At 41.7% G+C, this 16,180-nt stretch overlaps 1 long non-coding RNA gene across 1 annotated transcript in view; it reads left to right on the top strand.

The window, feature by feature from the left end:
- Positions 1-12,020, top strand: part of LOC120316462 — a 38,776-nt gene extending 26,756 nt beyond the window's left edge. The window contains exon 2 of the long non-coding RNA XR_005558968.1: positions 11,432-12,020. This is a non-coding gene — a long non-coding RNA (uncharacterized LOC120316462). The remainder of the gene's footprint in view (positions 1-11,431) is intronic.
- The last annotated feature ends 4,160 nt before the right edge of the window (positions 12,021-16,180 follow it).

The following is a 16,180-nucleotide window of genomic DNA, read 5'->3' as shown; positions in this document are numbered from 1 at the left end:
ATATGTTTCACGCAAAGGATTGACAATGTGTCTATTCATTGCACACCTGCTAAATCCACGCAATATTCTTTTCTAACTAGACATTTTAGATGAAAGGTTGGGTTAGTGATGCATTAGCTGTTCTTTTTTATTTTTTTCAATTTTCATTTGTTTAAATGTTTTTATTGTGCCTTTGTGCCTTCCAGTCTCACTTTTGCAACATTTAACAATAGCCACTTTCTTCTTGTGTGAAATTCAGCAATAATTTCTTTAAACATGGCTGAATTAAATACACCACAAGTGACTCACAATTTAAGGCATAATCCATGGCATATAAATTCTACTGAGTTAGTTCAATTTAATTTATAACAATACCCTAAACTGTAATATGGCTTAATGTGTAACATGATATCAACTCACGTATCTAAACAAGTATATTGCAATGAGGACACATTAAAAAAAAAAAAAAACAACAACACAAAGAGACCACAATTCTCAAGCCAGACTGGGAAAAGTAAAAAAAGGAGTCCCTGTAGATTTTTACTCCATTAGTCTTTTTCAGCTATGGGGATGGTGCTCATTTCTGTTTCAGCGCTGTCCGAAGACATTTCCACAGTCATGGGATCAGCATGAAGTCACGGAGTGCTGTTACCCTCATACTGAAGTGGTACCTATTTATCTACTTGCATTTGCATGCTTTCAAACTGTTAGATGGGCAGAAGCTGAGGTGAGGATGGGAGCTCACACCCTCATGTGGTGCTCAGGTCTTGAACTTGGGCTGCTGGCTTTCTAGTCAGCAAGTCCAATGTCTTAATCATCAGATAGAAAACAGAATGCAAAAGACACCTAATGTTTTTCAGATGTTTTGGACCAACATTCATATCTAAGCCAGCACAATGGTTAGTGATGAGAACAGTAGCCCAAAATATCTGAATGGCCAAGATGGTGCATTCTTGAGTTAGAATATTACTGTGTTTCCCTGGAAATAAGACCGGGTTGTATATATTATTTTTTGCTCCAAAAGACGCATTAGGGCTTATTTTCTGGTTAGGGCTTATATTTGGGGAAATATTTTACTGAATGTGTCCATCCGGCTGATGATCTTAACTGGGCCTTATTTTGGGGCTTATATTACAAGCGTCTTGCAAAATCATGCTAGGGCTTATTTTCCGGTTGGGTCTTATTTTCGGAGAAAGATGGTACTTAGGAATCAAATGTGAGGTCCTTGGTTCTCTCATCAGGTCTAGCACTGATGATGTCACCTAATTTGGTAATAAAACATCTATATGAAAACCACAAACTAGCATAAATGTTTACATATGCTTGGTAAGCTAGAAAAGGGTGGAATAGATAACATCACCACCAGATGGATCTGTAGCTGGCTGACAAAGTATACTCAATGAATAGTCCACAATAGTACTACATCCACATGGAGAGAAGTAAGCAGCGGGATACCACGAGGTTCCATCTTAGGCCCAGTACTCCTCAACATCTTTATAAATGACTTAGAAGAGGGAATTGAAGGGGAATTTATCAAATTTGCGGATGACACCAAACTGGCAGGAGTAGCCAACACTCCAGAAGACAAACTCAGGATCCAAAAATAGTTTGACAAACTTGAACAATGTGGAGAAAAGTTTTACATTTTGGCAGGAAAAATCAAAGGTACAAGTACAGGACAAGAAACAATGGATAGAAACTGACCAAAGAGAGAAGCAACCTGGAATTAAGGAGAAACTTCCTGACAGTGAAGACAATCAAGCAGTGGAACAGAAGTTGCTTTCAGAAATCGTGGGCACTCCATCACTGGAGATTTTTAAGAAGAGACAAGACAGTCACTTGTCTGAGATGGCATAGGGTCTCCTGTTTGAGCAGGGGGCTGGACTAGAAGACCTCCAAGGTCCCTTTCAGCTCCTATTCTATTCTATTCTATTCTATTCTATTCTATTCCTATTCTATTCTATTCTAGGATAAAAAGTGAGGAGAAAGGTTCACACAAACTTTCTATCTACAACCATTCAGTCTTAAATCAACCCTATGAAATTTAAATAGTCTATGAAGTTTAAAGGGTCTCCTGATTGAGCAGAGCGTTGAAGACCTTCAAGGTCTCTTCCAGCCCTATTATTCTATGTTCTATAAAGTTGGGAATTTCAAGGGCTGTTGCAAATATTTTCTCATGAGACATTGGTGATAATCATTTATTTAAGTGCTTAATCTGCCCAGGACTATAGACACAATGGATCTCAAATTCTTAATGCTCAGAAGAACGCAGGCTGAAAAGCAAATGTTGGACCACAGAATGAAGTCTCCCTTTCCAAAGCTCCATTAGTTTTCCTTTATTACCTGACACGGCACCTGATCCTTCAATCATCTCTAGTGCCTCCCAAGTAACTCTAGCTTCCCAATTCAAAGAGCTCCTTGAATACACCCCCTTGATCTTGCAAATGTATTTTCTCCCTCCATAAGCAGTTCCAGTTCAGCTCCGTTTAATAACACTTCACATCTATGCAGGCAAATTTCCTCTTCAAAAAGGCTGTATATCAGTGCTGATTAATGTTTCAGAATACACACAGTTACAGAAAATGGGACCTGTTGTTTGTGTGATAAGGGCACTTCACAACACCACCAAAGGACGGAGAAGTGCTGGGTTCACAACTCTTCAGCCTCTCCCTTCAAGCTTCTGTGGGTCCATCAGGCACTGCAAAGTAACCCTCGGTTGCATAGGGAATCACTGACTTTTGGTGCCTGTTAACGAATCGCCATCTAAGGAGAGAGAACAGGTTGATAACATGCCGTTATAATTCCATAAGAAAATCCTAAAGCTTTTACTGCTCTTCATCAAGGGGATAGAGTTATTAGCTGGAATTGGATCTCTTTCTGATATACCATATGTTGAAGAGCTGTGCTTCTAAAGAGTGTTTCTTACTTAATCTTTACTGTATTTTTTTTAAAAAAAATAATCTCTTTTTCCTACAGCCACAGATATCCTCACTTGGAATTAACATTTTCTGAGCGAACAGAATTCTCAGGGCAATGGAAAAGCTGTAGAAAGCTGAAATGGAAACCAGTTGGTTTAACGGGAAAGGAGGCTTTAGGATTGCGAATGATCCTGTTCTGGATGATGCTGTACTCTAGTTTGCCAGATGGCCACAGCAACGAGAAAGCATGCTAGCACATTTATGCTTTTCAGTCAGCTGCAGCTGTTCCTCAGTCAGCCATGCCTGAGTTATCCCCTATCTTAATGTAGCTGTAACCTAACTTGACTGGAGGGTTGAAGGTAGAACATAGAAACATATGGATGGATGGGACCACTGAGGTCTTCTGGTCCAATCCCTTGCCCAAGGCAGAAGACCTTAGACCATTCCTATCTATTGATTATCCCCATCTAGAAGTTTTAGTTAATATAATCATATTCATTGTGAAGGATGGTTATAGGAGCTGGGTATGTCAAGTCTAATGAAGAGAAGGACCAGGGGTGACATGATAGCAGTCTTCCAATATTTGAGAGGCTGTCACAGAGAGGATGGGGCCAACCTATTCTCCAAAGCACCTGAGGGCAAGGCAAGAAGTAATGGTTGGACACTTGTCAAAGAGATATGAACCTAGAATTAAGGAGAAATTTCCTGACAGTGAGAACAATTAAACGGCTTGCTTCCAGAAGCTCTTGTCAGAAGAGATTGGACAGACATTTGTCCATAATAGTTTAGGATCTCCTGCTCAGACCAGGGGCTGGACTAGAACAGGGGTCCCCAATGTCCATTCAATGGACCGGCATTGGTCTACGGCATGCCATAAACCAGTCTGTGCAAATAAGTGAAGCCACATCTACAGGAGGCAAGCAGCATGAAACCATGTCCCCCTCCAGTCCACAAAAAAACCCTCTCTCTATGGAACTGGTCCCTGATGCCCAAAAGGTTGTGGGCCACTGGACTAGGAGAACTCCAAGATCCCTTCCAACTCTGTTGTTCTACATTCTGTATAAAATGCTTCATTCAGTTACTCCAGCTGCATGGAACTGGGAATTGTGTTGCGCACTGGAGCTGTGCATTGGATGCCAACTGCTTTACCATTTAAGATAAAAAAACAACAATCATGGATGGATGATCTGAAGGACAGCCTGGAGATCCTTTGGTTGAAATCTGGGATGGCTATGCCACAGCTTTTTCAACTGATGAATATTTTGAGAGTTCTGTGGGATCAGAGTAGCACAAGTTGTTTTTGAAAACTTTGGAAAGCTATTACACGATACCCTGTAATTATGGTCAAGCCCTTTTCCTCAACCAGACCTCTGATATGCTATACATGTCTATTCTCTATTCTTTTCAAGCTTTTTGTCATGGTTCCGACTAATGAAACACTTCAAAGAATTTCCAGGCATGTTTATCCTAAAGTCTTTATTAACTGTGTAACAAATTGATGGCACATCATGGATGTTTATGCCAGAATCTGAATTTCTCTTGCTTGCGTCTAACTTTTCTTTCTAAACCCCTCCCTTATTTTGCAGTCATAAGTCACATCTTCCAATTAGCCCGGAGAGCAAAGATTCACTTCCGTTCCTTTTTCCTGGGCTTTCCTTATGAATCTCCTCCCTCACTTTGTCATCTGAATTAACTCTAAAAATACCAGACACTCTGTATATCTTGTCAAAGCAATAATATCATATATTAACAGCGTTGACACTTTTGTTCAACCATTTTGGAAAAACTGTATTTTTTTTTTAAATCCCCAAGAATCCAGAAATTGGAGACTTCTTCATCCACCTTGGGTCAAGTATTCCAATGGCCATCCCATTTTGGGAGCAGAACAATATGTCTCTGTTGGACATTTCATCTGGTCTGTCGTGTTCAATTCACAGATGGCTTTGTAGTTCCAAATCAGGGCAGAAGTGGTAGAATATGGGACTGAAAGCTGCTATGATTGGCTTGACAGCTTCAGTCATCTAGAAGTAATGCAGAATGCAATTTATATTTATACTCTCTGACCTTTTGCTCGGAGAGGTAACTATCTAATGATGGGCCGTGGTAGCAAGAAATGAGAGAGGTCTCAGGCATCTGGAATTTGTCTTCTTTCATTCTTGCCCTCCCAGCAACACTTTCCTTTTCAACAATTCAATAACAGTCAAAACCAAATGAAACCTGAAGATTCATTTGGTTAGGCGTAACAATTATTTTATCATCAGCAGACATGGGCTTTGCGCTTAAACCTTCCTCCCCTTTATTCCTCTTTCCCCCAAATAATTGACTTGTTCTTCTTAATTAAAAAAAAAATGCTCTCCCTCAAAGTCTAAAATATTTGTCTCTACAGACTAGACAATGGAAACAAACCTCTGATCCTAAACTGGAAACAGCAGACAAGTAGGTAGTTGTGGAAGTGGAGAAACTGAACATACCTTAACAGTGGTTGCATGATGCTTGTTTCAAGCATCTTACAGTTAAGATATCCTCATGTTAAGCTCAAATTCTGGTGACTGTAACCATATTATCTTCTTGACAGTGTTAGAATCGTAGCTTTTCGCTGCTGTCAGCCTCTCGAGGTAGGTGAGTTCAGGCAACAGAAACTACAAATACTGGAACTCAGTTTTATTATTATTATAGAATACTGTATAATAACAGAATTTGGAAAACCATCCAGACTTTCCTTCTGTACCTTCTCATGCTGATAGAAGGAGATAAGCTGCTCAAAAGAAACTGACTTAATGGAACAGGAGACGGAGCTCCATTTCAGACAAATGGACAGCTGCTTGTCTGGAATCGTATAGGGTCTCCTGCTTGAGCAGGGGGTTGGACTAGAAGACCTCCAGGGTCCCTTCCAACTCTTCTGTTATTCTGTTATTCAAATCTTTTGGGATTGCACCCAAGGCATATATTACTAATGGCACTACCTTTGCTTTCTTTTGCCATAGTCTATTTGTATTATTATCGTTGCGATTATTGTTTAATACAAAACTTAAAAAAATAAAAATAAAACCAGATGGGGAAGAGACATCCAGATAAACGCTCCTCCTTAGATTGCTTCCCTGGTCTAAATGTAGAGGAACACTATATTAAAGAGAGAGAGAGAAGGGGAAAAAAAAGAGAGAATCAAATGGAAAACCCTTCACGAAATAGCAGTCAGCAATATGTCGATGGAACAATTTCTTTCCTCCCCCCCTTCCCATACCGAGTGGATGCCTGCTGATGGAGGTTATCATGATGATCGTTGCAGTACTGTTATTATTATCATCAAGATCCTTCTCTTTCGCCCCCTCCTCCCGTCTCCCTCCCGTGTCTCAACGGGCATTAGCACATGCTTCTTAATTTTTATATTCATGGACAAGACGAAATAGCTCTTCCGTGTGTGCCTATCAAGGCCAAACTAAGCAATGAATTGGAATTTCTTCCAGCGGGATTAATCTGCCCCTCCCTTCAGCTGCCCTGAAAATCTTTGGCCATGTGCTTGTAACATCATCTAACCACCATCAGCGCCAAGTTCCTGCTGGCTGTAACTGTCATTAAAGCGCCTGGCAGGGCGAATGAAAAATGACAGCGGAACTCAGTGGCTCCCAACGTTGACCTTGTATATTATTAGACTGACCTCCCTCTTTGGGTAGGACCATAGGAAGGGAGGGGAGAAAAGGCCTCATTTGATATCATCACAGTGCAAAGGCTGAGACTGAATCGGAGGGGGCTGGGGAAGGGGAAAAAAAAGATAAGGAAAGCCCGAGTCAAATTTATGCAAAACTAAATGGGTTTCTAATATTTAAGCAGAAGGGAGGGCCTTTGAGGATTAGCCTTTGAAAAGAGAAAATAATAATATTAAGGTGGGACATGGAGCTGCATCAAGCAATGACAAATATTATTTTTTTTTAATGATTTGTTTTCTCCTGATTCGTGGGAAGAGCAGGGCCTATGGGGTTTGAAGCAAACCCGGACTTTCTCTCAGATATGAAATGCCACACAGCTCCCTCAAATCCATGTGGCTGGGTTCTGTGGCAAGGCTGTGATTAAAGGCATGACAGATGGGATCTGTAGCTAATTCGGCTGGCACAGAGGTGCCACATTGAACCAATGTAGGTTGAAGCCAACGCTAAAATCTGTATAAAAGAGTACACTTTTTAATAAATGCATTTTATTTATTGGCGTATTGATTTGTTAGATTTTTACCCTGCCTTTATCACTTTATAAGTAACTCAAAGCTGCAAACATACTTAATACTTCTTCCTCTTACTACTTTTTGTGCATGAAGTTGCCAAGATAATTTGCTTATTTTTGGACCACCCTAAATTTGTTGCTACATGAGGGCATGAGGATCCAGTCTTCTCTCACATATACAAAATGCTGGCCTCATTAGCAAAGACTCCTAATGTGAACAAGGTAGAAGAATCTGAAGATCACAGTCTAGTAAGTCTTATTGTAGAGGTAGTAGTTGCTTAGGATCATAGTGTAACTGTAGTCACAGGAGCAGTTGCAGATATATTTTGAGCAAACCCGCCTCAAATAAAATCAGACAGACAGGTGCAGTGTGGAAATGAAATGAATATAAAGATCCCAAAATGAAAGTCAACAATAATAACAGCGGCAATAATATTTGAGAGGCAAGAAACTGGCTACAGAGGGAATTAAAGGCATGCTAAAGAAAGATAAGAATATTTCAGTGGAGCTGGGCAATTTCTGTCTTTCTTCAGTGCAAAAGAGGAAGGACAGACAAAGGGGCCATAACTGTCATTCTTGGGATGTAAATCCGAAGAACTAAGTCAAGCCTTAGTGACTGAGAAATGAAATGTATTGATAGAAATGACCAGGTTTCATGTTATCCATTTAAGAGTCTTAAAGAACTCTGGTGTAAAATTATAATTGTGTATCATAAATATTAAACATGCCCTTCAGCTTAGCTTCTGTACTAGGAGACTACAAAATCAATCTGAATAATCAAATCTAATTGGATTCCTTTAAGTTGATTGGATGATTTGGAAAGCTTTTGGGTTTTACTTTACTGTTTTCTGAGCCAATTCAGAAAATTAAATAGATCCCAAAATGAAGCCCCAAATAGAAATGTCGAACGGAGTTGCCTTAGTTTTCCGAACTGATTTGAATCAGATTGATTATTTGAATATAACTGGCAATTCAGTCTGATCAGAATACATCCCAGGGTATCAAAAGGTTGTTTTTTTTTTTTGAGAAAGTCCTTGAGCAAAATGTTTGAGGAAGCACCCAAAACTTTGAGGATTAGATGAGGTTCTGGTCCTCCGTTTATATACTCTAGTCTGGGTTAAGACAAGTGAAGGATTCTTTTGCTTCCCAGGTAAATAAATTCCTGGAAAACTTGCCAATTCTTGGCCCTGGACATATCCTACCTTCTCTTCTGCATGAGCTTGGGAAATTAGCTGTCACCTTATACTAAAGATGAGCTGTTTTTTTTTTCTTTCCTTTTTTGTTAGACTGCTGGTGAAACTGTGAATTAATTCATTATATTAGTAGTGAGTAAAATTGACTAGAATTGAAACTTAGGATATCTATTTTTGGATTTTTGAATCCTCTGCCCATGCTTACATGAACTCTTCCAAGCTCAAGAGGAGGCACACTAAAGTCCCTATAGTGTTTTTTAGTACACAGAAAATAGAATAACAGAGTTGGAAGGGGGCTTGGAGGTCTTCTAGTCCAACCCTGTGCCCTGTAGCATTTCTGACAAATGGCTGCCCAATCTCTTCTTGAAAACCTCCAGTGATGGAGCAATCAATCTTCCAGAGACAAGCCATTCTCCCTATCAGGAAATTTCTCCTTAGTTCTAGGTTGGATTTCTCTTTGGTAAATTTCTACCCATTACTTCTTGTCCTGCCCTCAAGAGCTTTGGAGAATCAGTTGACCCCTTCTTCTCTGTGGGAGCCCCTCAAGTATGGGAAGATAGCTCTCAGGTCACCCCTAAGCCTCCTCTTTGTTAGACTAAATAAGGCTAGTTCTCTCAGTCGTTCATCATAAGGATTATCCTTCAGGCCCCCCTATCATCTTTGTTGCTCTTCTCCTCACTCTTTCTAGGGTCTCAACATCTTTTTTTTTTTGTATGAAGCAACTTATTTTCTGGGTCCCTCATAGAGGTGATGGACATGTTGAAACCCTTGAAAGAGGCACTTTCAAACTGAGGTTTCCCTGGAAGCAAAACGACACTTCCTTTTTCGTCTGCCATTGTTGGTCCCTTTGCCAAGATGTGAACAATTGAAGTTCTTTTCCTTTCCTTTCCTTTCCTTTTTTTTTAAGAGAACGAATCTCAGAACATGGCCTCCCTAGCAGCTTCTTTGGTTGAAGCATTGATCTGATGTACTCTTTGGGCTAACTCCCGGCCTGAAGGAGAAGCATTTTATTATGAGTTATGACAAACTGCAGAGAAACAGGGAGAAGACTCAATAAGGAGGATCAGTAAGCTGGAGAGCGAGAGAGGCCGGGGTTGTGAGGGGGGAGGGAGAGAAAAAACCGCTCTTGATGGCTTTGAAGGCAGAGTGTAGATGACTTGAAATGATAGGTGTTAGTAGAAAGCTTGATATAATCAACAGGAGGGGAGATTTCAAACATGGCAGAGCGTTCTGGGAGCTGACGATAGAATATAACTTGCCAGTTGGGGGTGTCCTTTTCTCCCCTCTCGAATCAGATCACATCGCCTGAACAGGCTTCAGTGTTAATGTGTCGTCCCCTCTCCATAAGGGAGTGAATTGTATGATTACAGAAGAGCTCTACAACTCTTTGTTGCTCTCTTCCCGAAAGTGGAGATATTAGGAATGAAGAGGATTTTCCTCCCAAGGCTAGCATCTCTGCTGTGTGTGCAGCAGCAATCATCGCAAACACTGAAATAGGCCGTTTTTCTCCAGAGATCATATTCTTCTTAAAGATACACGGCGAGCAGATCTGTCAGGAGGCCTGGGCAGCCTGCCAAGATCTGAAAATCATTCTGGTGTTTGTGGAGGGACTCCAATACCTGCTCCATTTGATATTCTTCTCACTTGCAAATTACATTTTTCAAGGTAGACCCTTCCCCCCCCCCAGTACCAACAGCGGGAGAAATAAGAAGCTGTCAAAGAGAAAAGGAGGGTGGATCTATTCTCCAAAGCACCGGAGGGCAGGACAAGAAATAACAGGTGGAAGTTCATTAAAAACAGACCCAACCTAGAACGAAGGAGAAATTCTCCTGACAGTGAGAACAATTAATCAGTGGGACAGCTTGGCTTTCTCTGTTGAGGGTGCTCCATCAATGGAGGTGCTTCAAGAAGAAACTGGACATCCATTCATCCGGAATGGTATAAGTTTTCCTGCTTGAACAAGGGGTTGGACTAGAAGACCTCCAAGGTCCCTTCCAACCCAATTATTCTATGTTCTGTAGTATGTTCTAAAATAAAAATCTTTTTTGGGTGCCAAAATCTCACTGATGCTATAGTGATTGTTACCTTTTTTTCTCTCTGACATTTTAATTAACTTCTTTTTAAAAAAAGTGACTGCTTTCTTTTTTTCCATTTTTTTAAAAAAATCCTTGTATACATTAACTAGGCATTTTCTTTTAAACAAGATGGAACATGCTTTTAATTACAGCCAGCAGTGATCTTAATCATTAGGGTTTTTTTTCCCCTGAATTCTGAAGGAATTGCAGAAGGAATGGCCTATGAAGGTGCAGTGTGTAAATGTATAATGGGAATGAACTTGGGAGACTGGGCCCAAAAATCTTGCCTAGAGAATGGTCAAACGCCGGGGAAATTAGAAGGTCCAGGTAGTTCAAATGGGTCTAAAGATTTATTGTAAGCTTAAGCTCTCTACAAGAATCTGAACTAGTGGTAGATAAGTGTTAGTGGAATTCAAGGTGGGCTGGACTTAAATCTCTTGTGGGCATGAAGGGATTCGAGACTGATGACGCCTTTGACCCCTCCCTCCCTCGGGCTCAGTCTGGTCATCTCCTACAAAAAAGGTCAGATAAGAGACAGCATAGCACTCAGCTGGATAATGGGTGAGGCAAGAGTCTGGGGAAGAGATATTCCCTAGTGTCAGGTACAAGAAATCAGGAACTGGAGGTTGTTCAAATGAGTACAAATTTATTGCATGCTTTCACTCTACAAGAATCTGAACTACTAACAACCAAGGCAAAATGGAATTCAAGGAGGGCTGGAGTTAGGTCTCTTGTGAGCATGAAGGGACTTAAGACGATATGCTTGACTGCTCCCTTGGGCTCAGCCTGGTCATTTCTCAGGGTATAAAGGACATAGGGGCAGAGGTGGATTGGCAAAATTCTATTAATGCAACCTTACAAGAATATAGAATGAGGTCATCTGATCATGCTTCCTGGCTGGTCCATCTGGTAAGGTTGACAGAATCCTTTGGTAAGTCACAGTCTTTTCAAGAACCTTGAAAAGGAAAAAAATTAGCTTTGTCTGGAGATCAAAACTTGGCTCATGTCATTGATGAACACGTACGTAATTTTCTGTGCATCTTCTTTTGCATAGGGGCAATTCACGCTATGCGTACAGGGGCAGCACATCCTGAGAAAAAGATTACTCTGCGTATGACAAGAAGCGTCGGTTCTCATAAAACGGTTAATTCTCCCAAGAATACGCACAAGTTTCTCAATCCTTCCAAATTCCAACCACTTGGAAATGTCAACCGAACATACATGTTGACCCGAACAGAGACAAGATCTTTGGCAACTACACCAGCCTGGAACAATCCCTGCTTTATTTGCCCAGGAAAATGGCGTCCTGCACATTCTTCAACAGAGACTAAAGACATTCTTCTTAGAATCCAGGAATGCCTTTGTGAAGTCATGAACTTTTTCAGCCTTTGGTGCCAAAAGAAAGAATTCAAACCAGCATCCTGATACAAACCACTCAGCGCTGAATATTCTTACTGTATATTCACAACAGTGAACATTGGTACTTTAATTAGGCTTGCTGATATGCTGTCATTTCAGTGTTCGTGTATAATTCTTTAAAGCCCAACTAATATTGTTCTTTTTTCATTATATGTCTCCTTTTTCTCCTAGCCCTAGAAATAAACATCCTTGAACAATGAAATAAATCACAGAGTACAAATGAACTGTTGTTCCCCAGTCTCTCTCTCTCTCTCTCTCTCTCTCTCTCTCTCTTGACCTACCTTTACTTAGGTGTAAACTACAGGGAAGAGGCAGACAAAGCAAAGGATCAGAGCCAAAATTTGGGTGGAGACCCTCAAACGCTCTACTCTTGTTTTTTGTCCTTTCTTTTTTTGTCTCCCAAGCCATAGAAGCAGATTATTTTCTTACTCAGTCTCTTCCAAGCAAGCTTTGAATCAGTCTGAAGGTTGCATGAAATTTATCTCAGAACTGTGGACAAAGCCTATTTCCATCCGTTGTTAAGTGAGTTTTGTGCCCCGTTTTACGATCTTTCTTGCCAAAGTTGTTAAATTAAATCACTGCAGAAATGATTAAGTTAGTAACACGGTTATAAAGTGAATCCGGCTTCTGACTTTGCTTGTCCGAAGGTTGCAAAAGGCAATCCCCATGACCCAGGGACACGGCCACCGTCATAAATACGAGCCAATCAATCAGAACAGAGCTGGTTTCCAAGTGTCTGGATTTCGATCAAGGGACGATGGAAACACCACAACAGTCCTACGTGGGACAAACAGTCCTAAGTCACTTTTTTCACTGCTGTTGTAACTTCAAATGGTCACGAAATGAACTGTTGTAAGTGAAGGACTACCTGCATTAGATGAGGGTATCCATTGATTCTATGATACATTTGCATGCTTGTGCACCAGTGAACGGAGGAAACTCTAACCGGTCCAGAGAGATCTGCGTGTTTAGCTCTAGTCTTATACTGAGCATTATCCAGTCTGCATTTTTAAAATTTTCATCAATTTCCATACTTCCTATTAATTTTTTTTTAAAAAAAATACAGAGGTGCATGTCTATGGAGATTCTCAGTCATCAGGTCATGGTTGTCCCAAAAGTGCTTTTTCAAGAGGCAACTGGACCTTCTTGTTTTTTCTCTTTGAAGACGTTTCGCTTCTCATCCAAGAAGCTTCTTCAGCTCTGACTGGATGATGGGGAATGGAAGGATTTATATAATAATAATAATAATGATGATGATGATGATGTTGGAAGGGGCCTTGGAGGTCATCTAGTCCAACCCCCTGCTGAGGCAGGAAACCCTATACCATTTTGGACAAATGGCTGTCCAGTCTCTTCTTAAAAACTTTCAGTGTTGGAGCATTCACCGCTTCTGGTGGCAGATTGTTTCACTGGTTGATTGTTCTAACTGTCAGGAATTTTCTGCCCTGTGCCCTGCCCCATCCTTGGGAGAGCAGTGTAACCCTCCATCCTGAAGCAGAACAGCCCAACATCTGAGGGATGTTTCTGAGCATGTGCAGAATAACTTCTCCTTCTGAACCTGAATGAGTTTCTGAGAAGACCCAAGGATGGGGCAGGACTCAGGGCAGAAAACATCCTGCAGCCAAGAAGGGTCCACACACCTTTGCACCACTCAGGTGACCCTGAGGACACAGGTAAAGCTCCAAATGGCCTCAAGGACTCTCTAAAAGGATGCAAATGACTAGCTCTCTGCAATCCTTCTATTCCCCACCATCCGGTCAGAGCTGAAGAAGCTTCTTGGATGAGAAGCGAAAGGTCTTCAAAGAAAAAGTCCAGTTGTCTCCTGAACAAGCACCTTTGGGACATGTAGATGTAAAATTCCCTTCCAGATAAGAACACTCAAGATTTGCAGGGGGCCCAATTTATCCCAAAGCAAGCGTGTGTTGTCTGTGTATCTGAATGGGCTGCAGTTGCCAAACAAACAGCCCCTAATTCATCACCTCTTCCTTTCCTTCCTTCCTTCTTCCTCTCTCCGTATCAGAATGAAAGCTCAAGGGGACGTATTAAGATTTTTGTGGAGAGAAAACCCTGCCAGTTCAGCCCTGAGTAATCCATCCAAATCTAACACATTCTTATTTTGATCTCAAAAAAAAAAAAAAAAAAAAAAATCATAGCAACAGTAGACATATACCTCGTGTGCTCAAATACGCTTGAATAAATCTAGGATGGGAACATACGTGGAAGAATGTGTATGTTTTAATAATTAATCTAATTGTTAGCATTGGAAAGCTCATTAGGCACAAGCGCATAAAAATTGAAACACACAAACGCGTGCACGCGCACGCAAACATACACACAAACACAGAACCTAAGCCTTTGACAGCTCTTTCGTGCAGGCCTTTTTATTCTCTCCCTTTTATCATCTTTTTCATTCCCCAATTGATGGGACCCTCAAGTTCTAGGCTTTGCTTCTGACTTTAAGGCAGAAAGTTTTTTGGGGGGGTGTCATTCAGAAAAGGATCTCCTAAGTTGTCTCCTCCTCTTCCTCCTCCTCCTCCTCCTCCTCCTCCTCCCACTCCTCCTCTTTTCTTTTCCCACAGAATGCTACCCAACCCATCCCCAAGGCCTTACACAGTCTATATGCCTCTTCAGGTGACAGCCCTAGGCTGGTCTTACCTAAGAAGAGTTTGACCTCCTAAGTGTTTGGATGGGAGACCACCAGGAAATTTTTAGGGCTTTACACTGGATGGTGAAGTTGAAATTTTTTCCCCCCTGTTGCTGTAAAGAAAGTCACCAGGAGTCAAGAATCAAGACAAAGGAGATTTTACTTTCATCTTTTTAAAAGACCAAAAATCTAGCCAGGGACTAATGATGATTTAAAATCTTTGCTCTTTCCCAAACTGAATGTATGTTCTGACTTATGTATTGGGCTCTGCCTTTTGCTTTCTGGGTTGTTTCCTAGGCTGAGTGACGGCTGATTTAATCATGGTTGCTTGAGCAAAAGCAAAACAAGGAACCCACAGTCTGGTTTACAAATAAAAATAGCTGGATTTTTCCAACAATGTGCTAAGCCAAATCCAAATAAAAATCAACTGGCTGCATGGGATCTCTATGCTTAACCAGCTACCTGAAAGGCACGGAAGCCCCATTTACAAACTTTGTGAAGCATGATTAATTTTAACCTTGAATGATCTAAGCTGCCCACTGTTTAGGATTCTGAAACTCAGTTTGCACAGTCCGGTGACTGAATTAACCCAGGTGTAAAACAACATGTGGAAAGTATCCAAAACCAAATTCAAGGCAGAAAGAAAACCCCTCCCCAAGTAACTACGGTTAACACTAACCGGTTTCAGCATGGGGCAGGAATGTCAGTTAATTAGCTGCAAGGGAACCGACCAGGTTAAACTGTTGTACAACCCATGAATCACTGTGCAAGATGTGGCTCGTTGGGGGTCCAGCAATCGGAGTGGGGGGGGGGAATTTAACCCTTACCTTTCCCATGGGGGTGAGAGCCCAACCCGAATCACACAAGGTTTCTTTAGGGGGTGAGAGCAGAGATTAAACCTTGATCCTGTAGGGTGAAGCCAGCCAGCCAGCTATCCCAGCAAAGGAATGAGTCTGGAACACCTCCTCTTCAAACCGATCTAAATGCTTTGGTCAACCAAATGCTCTGATAATGGGAGGGGGGGTGCGATTGGAGACAGCCCCCCCTTCCAGGATCCTTTCATTATCTCTCTCTAATTGGGGCTGAAGCAGAGAGGGAGGTGTGGTGGGGGGAGAGGCTGGGTGTCAGAAAAGCAGCTGACCGGTGGGGTTGACAAGGACGGGCTGAGAGGGTGACATCTGAAAAGGGAAAGAAGGCTGGGGGGGGGGCAGCTGGGGGGGGGAGGTCGGAGTCCAATGGAAGGCAGGCCCAAGGGTGCAGGGCTGTTGCTAAGAGACGGGATGCTGGCGAAGTTCTCTCTGCAGCGTTACCCTGACCTTATGCAAATGGGGGGCTGCCAGGGCTTTGTTAGGGGGGGGTGAGGCTTCCACCCGCCATGTCACCCATACCTGGCATCCAGCCTTTTCTTCTGGTGTCCTCTAAACCATCCTCAGCAGGTGAGAGGGCGAGGTGAGAGGGGGGTGGGTGGGAGATGCCTTTTCCGGAAGGGCCACTGTTCGTCACATAACAATTCCCCTCTCCAATACAAAGATATACTGCTCTTAAGCATGGCGGCTTCTCTGAGAGAACACTACTAACAACTCTTGGCAAACTTCACTCTTTTTGAAGCCTTTGCCTAATGACTGTTAATATCTATCTCAAGCAAATTTTCATCAGACAAAATCTCCGTCCACTTGAGTCTTGTGTGAACCTATAGGGGACAAAGACCTGGATGGTTGGTTTCAGTAAATCGGGGCTGAT

This window comes from Crotalus tigris, unplaced genomic scaffold, assembly GCF_016545835.1.
Source record: "Crotalus tigris isolate CLP2741 ecotype Arizona unplaced genomic scaffold, ASM1654583v1 scf7180000019364.2947544272:3078424, whole genome shotgun sequence".
Lineage (NCBI taxonomy): Eukaryota > Metazoa > Chordata > Lepidosauria > Squamata > Viperidae > Crotalus > Crotalus tigris.
This window is presented reverse-complemented; position numbering and strand designations above follow the sequence as displayed.